Source organism: Lactuca serriola, chromosome 7, assembly GCF_051521515.1.
Source record: "Lactuca serriola cultivar US96UC23 chromosome 7, Lser_US96UC23_V15, whole genome shotgun sequence".
NCBI classification, from domain to species: Eukaryota; Viridiplantae; Streptophyta; class Magnoliopsida; order Asterales; family Asteraceae; genus Lactuca; species Lactuca serriola.
The window spans coordinates 186,094,506-186,100,288 of NC_136414.1; the positions used below are offsets into that span (position 1 = coordinate 186,094,506).

The window sequence follows — 5,783 nt, forward strand, 5'->3', positions numbered from 1 at the left end:
GGTAAGCCCGATGTCGGGGCAAGCCCGATGTATGTTAGTTATTATGCCATAAATTATATGTTCCGGGGTAAACCCGATGTATTTTGGATTATATGTTTATGATATATGTTGTGTATGTGCCGGGGGTGAGCCCGATGCCAGGGTGAGACTGATGGCCGATGCGGTCGGATGCCGGGGTGAGCCCGATGTCGGGCAGGAGTCCGATGCCGGGATTCGTCCCGATGCCGTTAGGAGTAGTTCCAGAGTTATGTGAATGTTATACGTTATGAGTAGGGTATGTGGCTGTTTGGGGGAGCTCACTAAGCTTCGTGCTAACAATTTCAGTTTGGTTTCAGGTACTTCCGGTAGCAAAGGGAAGAGTTCGGGATGATCGCATGGCACACACCACCTTCTTTAGCCTAGGAGTTTACTCTGATATGTTATATGAGATTGTGATATGATGATAGTTTTTATGAGACTTTGAGATACATGTTTTATGATTTTATGCTATGACGATGATATTTATGTTTCCTACATGATTTTGAAAACGAAATTTTTGGCTTGTATTTTTCGGATGTTTCAATTCGAGACGATACCGGCCTAGGACACGTGCAACCCGTGATTCCTGCAACTGCCAACTTTGAGGTTAAGGGCCACATCCTTGCTCAACTTAGAGAACTCCCATTCTATGGGAAAGATCACGAAGATGCATACAAGCATCTACATGAGGTCAATGACATAGCCGACTACTTCAATGTTCCCAATGTGGCTCGCGATGCTATCTTGCTTTGTATGTTACCGGTCACATTTAAGGGGGCCGCAAAAGATTGGCTAAAATCACTTCCTCCAGGATCCATCACCACTTGGGCTAAGATGAAAGAGGAATTTATTGACCAATTTTTCCCTCCATCAAAGATAGCAAAGTTGAAAAATGCCATAGCAAACTTTGAACAACAAGTTATAGAGTCACTATATGAGGCATGGGAAAGATACAAGAGCTTATTAAGGAATTGACCACATCATGATTTGAACAGTCAACAGGAAGTCTCCATTTTCTATGATGGAGTGAACGTGACAACCATACAGCTCCTTGATTCGCAAGGAACCCTCACAAAGAAGGCGCCCCCGGTGTTAAAGCAACTCATTGAAGAATTCTCTAAGCATTCTAGAGAATATCATAATCCAAGGAATGATGTAACTAGGGGAACGGCTAATGCGGCTTCAGAAGATATGTCGGCAGTTATGGCAATGTTGCAAAGCATGGATAGGAGGATGACTAAGATGGATCAAACAATCCATGTTATTCGGGTTGGGTGTGAAAATTGTAACAGGCCTCATTTGACTAGAGATTGTGACCTTGATGAAAATGGAAACCGGAAGGTTCAAGCTTTCTACTTAAGCAGTGATCGTTTTGATGAAGATTGGACAAAACCCAAGAAAAAATGGTTGCCTTATGATGAGTATAAAAAGGCAAAGGAAGAAAAGTATGAACAAAAAGGAAGAGGCTTCTATCAAAAGGAAGAACAGCCAGAGGAAAAGAAATCTGATTTGGAGACTATGCTTACCCAATTCGTAGCTACTTTTGAGAGAAGGCACAACGGCACTGAAGCAGCAATTAAAGAGCAACAAGAGTTAATGAAAGGCTAACAAATGATGATGAAAGAACAACAAGAGATGATGAGAAATACTCAAGCTCTCGTAAGGAATCAACAAGCATCAATCCTTACAATAGAAAAACAACTCGGGCAACTAGCAAGCAAATTGAATGAAAGATCATCGGGAGGACTTCCAGGAAATACCGAACAAAACCCAAGAGGAGCTCACATTCAAGCCATCACCACCAGAAGCGGAAAAATAATAACTCCTGTAACTCATATTGACAGAAACACACTAGAAGCGGAGCAGGAAGTTAAAGAGGAAATTAAATAAAAGGAGTATGGGCAATCACCATGACACGGTGATAATACCACGGTGTGGCAAGAAGCTAAAAAGAAAGTTGCCGAACCTGTAAAACCATATCCTCCACCACTGCCTTTCCCTAGTAGGGCTATTCAAGAGAAACATGCTGAAGATTATCGAAGGTTTCTAGAACACATAAAATCTCTTGAAATCAACATTCATATCCTTGAGGCTTTAGCTGAAATGCCAAAATATGCCAAGTTTCTCAAGGACTTGTTAACAAACCACAAAAAGATGGAGGGGTTGTCAAAAGTTGTATTGAATGAAACTTGTTCTGCTGCAATGTTAAACATGCTACCAAAGAAGATGGGGGATCCAGGAAGCATAACCTTGCAATGCCAATTCAGGAATCTAGCAACAAGTCATGATCTAGCTAACTCGGGAGCAAGTGTCAACTTAATGCCCTATTCGTTCTTCAAGAAGCTCGACCATCCTAATCCAAGACCGGTCTGCATGGTTATCCATTTAGCCAATAAAACTATGATATTCCCAAGGGGTATTTGTGAAGGTTTGCTAGTAAAAGTGGACAAGTTCATTTTTCCCGCGGATTTCATTGTATTTGATATGGAGGAAGATTAGCAAGTCCCAATCATTCTTGGAAGGCCATTTTTTAGTACCGCCCGAGCTTTAGTTGATATAAGAGAATCCAAGCTTACTCTACTAGTTGGAGAAGAAACGGTCACATTTAGAGTTAATCGGGCAATCAAAAATTCAAGGATAAGTGATGACACGACATTTTATGTCGATGTGTTGGATGAAGTACTGGAAAAAGAGCTAGCAGGTTGGAAAGAAAAAGAAATTAAGGGATTTATGGTGCTTGATGAAGTTAATTTTGATCCTGAAGTTGACCTACAAGAATTGGAGAAGTTATTGGAAGAAAGAGAGTACAATGAAGCAATAAAAGAGACAGGAGAGGCAACACGACGTGGTGAAGATACCACGCCGTGGCAAAAAAAAAATTCGCGATCTGGAATAAAACGTTGCGACACCACGACATGGCAAAATGCCCACGTCATGGTAACTGGCGAACAAACAAAAATTAAGCTCAAAGCCCTCCCCGAACACCTAGATTATGCATTCTTGGAAGAAGAACAACAAAAGCTAGTAATCATTGCTTCCGATCTAGCAAACACGAGAAAGAAAGCCTAGTACTGAAAGTTCTAAAGAAAAGACAAAGTGCCATAGCATGGAAGATCACTGACATCAAGGGGATTAGTCCAGCCTATTGTTCTCATAAGATCAATCTTGAAGAAGGAGCTAAACCCATAGTGCGACGCCAAAGAAGACTGAACCCAAATATACAAGAAGTAGTTAAGAAAGAGGTGGTTAAACTATTAGATGTTGGTATCATTTATTCAATATCTGATAGCACATGGGTGAGTCCAGTACATGTTGTGCCAAAGAAAAGAGGAATGACAGTGGTTACCAATCCAGCTAACGAGTTGATCCCAACAAGAACAATGACCGGGTGGCGCGTTTGTATTGACTATAGAAAACTTAATGATGCTACATGAAAGAATCATTTCTCATTACCATTCATCGATCAAATGCTCGAGAGGTTATCCAGTCATCTTTATTATTGTTTCCTTGATGGTTTCTCGGGGTACTTTCAAATCCCAGTTGACCCACAAGATCAAGAGAAGACCACTTTCACATGCCCAAGTGGAACATTCGCATATAGACGCATTCCTTTTGGGTTATGCAATGCACCAGCTACTTTCCAAAGGTGCATGATGGCTATCTTTCACGACATGATCGAGAAATTTATGGAGGTTTTTATGGATGACTTCTCGGTTTTTGGATCATCTTTTGAAGATTGTTTGTCCAACTTGGATTTAATGCTAGCAAGATGTGAGAAGACCAACCTTGTCCTTAATTGGGAGAAGTGCCATTTTATGGTGAAGAAAGGAATTGTGCTGGGACACAAAGTCTCAAGGATGGGATAGAGGTGGATAAAGCGAAGGTTGACACTAAAGCCAAATTACCACCTCCAACAAATGTCAAAGGAGTGAGGAGCTTTCTAGGCCATGCATGATTTTACCGCTGTTTCATTAAAGACTTTCGAAGATCACAAGGCCCGTGACTCAACTTATTTTGAAGGATGCCCCATTTGACTTTTCTAAAGAATGTCTTGATGCATTTCACTTGTTGAAGGAAAAGTTAACCACTACACCTATTATGATAGCCCCAAATAGGAATATTCCTTTTGAGCTTATGTGTGATGCTAGTGACTATGCGGTGGGATCAGTCTTGGAGCAAAGAATTGACAAGCATTTTCAAACGATCTACTATGCAAGCAAGACCTTGAACCCAACACAAGTGAACTACACTGCTACAGAAAAGGAGCTACTAGCGGTGGTGTATGCATTTGACAAATTCCGTCCATATTTGGTTTTGACAAAAAGAATAGTTTTTACCGACCATTCCACCCTTAAGTATTTTTTTGCTAAACAAGATGCTAAACCAAGGTTAATACGTTGGGTGTTGCTGCTACAAGAATTTGACATTGAAATAAGAGATAAAAAGGGGATGAAAAATGTGGTTGCCGATCATTTATCAAGGTTGGAGAACCCGCAATTGGAAGAGTTAGAAGAAAACAAGCTTGGAGATGAATTTCCCGAAGAATATCTATTAGTTATAGCAGGTGAGGTTTCATGGTATGCAGATATCGCTAACTATTTAGCAAGTGAGTATATTCCAAAAGACTTGACCCGCCAACAAAAGAAGAATTTCTTTTCATAAATTAAGTATTACTTTTGGGATGAGCCATACCTTTTTTGTAGTTGTGTTGATGGTATGATAAGAAGATGTGTGTTCGGAAAGGAAAGTCTGGAAATCTTGAAGCATTGTCATAGCAGGCCCACCGAAGGACATCATGAAGCGCAATATACAGCTAAGAAGGTTTTTGATACCGGTTTTATTGCCCTACTATTTTAAAGATGCTACTAAATTTGTCAATGAATGTGATTCATGCCAAAGGTCGGGAAATATTTCATCACGAAATGAGATGCCCCAAAATAGCATTCAAGTTTGTGAGATATTTGATGTTTGAGGAATTGACTTCATGGGACCTTTTCCAATGTCAAAGGGTAATAAATACATATTGGTGTCAGTCGATTATGTATCAAAGTGGGTAGAAGCACAAGCATTTCCTACTAATGATGCTCGAGTAGTGGTACGTTTCCTTAAAAAGTTATTTTCAAGGTTTCTAATTAGTGATCGAGGCACCCACTTCGCAAATGATCAATTAGCTAAGGTGTAGCAAATATATGGTGTCCACCATAGATTCTCAACATCCTATTGTCCTCAAACGAGTGGGCAAACTGAAATTACAAATCGGGCATTGAAGAGAATTTTAGAAAGAACGGTTGGAAGCAATAGAAAGGAGTGGTCGGACAAGCTTGATGATGCACTTTGGGCATTTCGAACGGCTTTCAAGACTCCAATTGGTACTGCACCATATAGGTTGGTTTATGGGAAGAATTGTCACTTACCAGTTGAAATAGAGCATAAAGCATTTTGGGCTTTGAAGATATGTAATTTTGAGCTAACTGAACTTCATGCCAACCAGTTGATGCAAATGAATGCCCTTGAAGAACTTAGAAACGAAGCATACACAAGTTCCTTGATTTATAAAGACAAGACTAAGAAATGGCATGATATGAGGCTTAAGGGTAATAAAGACTTTCATGAAGGACAAAAGGTGTTGCTTTTCAATTTAAGGTTGAAACTTTTTCTGAGTAAATTGCAAACAAGGTGGGACGAGCCATTTGTTGTTAAACGAGTTTTCCGACATGGAGCTATCGATCTTATATGTAACATTCGGATTCCCAGACATAATATTT

At 40.1% G+C, this 5,783-nt stretch overlaps 1 non-coding gene across 1 annotated transcript; it reads right to left on the reverse strand.

Moving 5' to 3' along the window:
• Window positions 1-900: 900 nt before the first annotated feature.
• On the reverse strand, window positions 901-1,007 carry LOC145065173 (small nucleolar RNA R71). Its single transcript, XR_013688320.1, has one exon. It is a non-coding gene; the product is annotated as a small nucleolar RNA R71 (small nucleolar RNA).
• Between the last annotated feature and the right edge of the window lie 4,776 nt (window positions 1,008-5,783).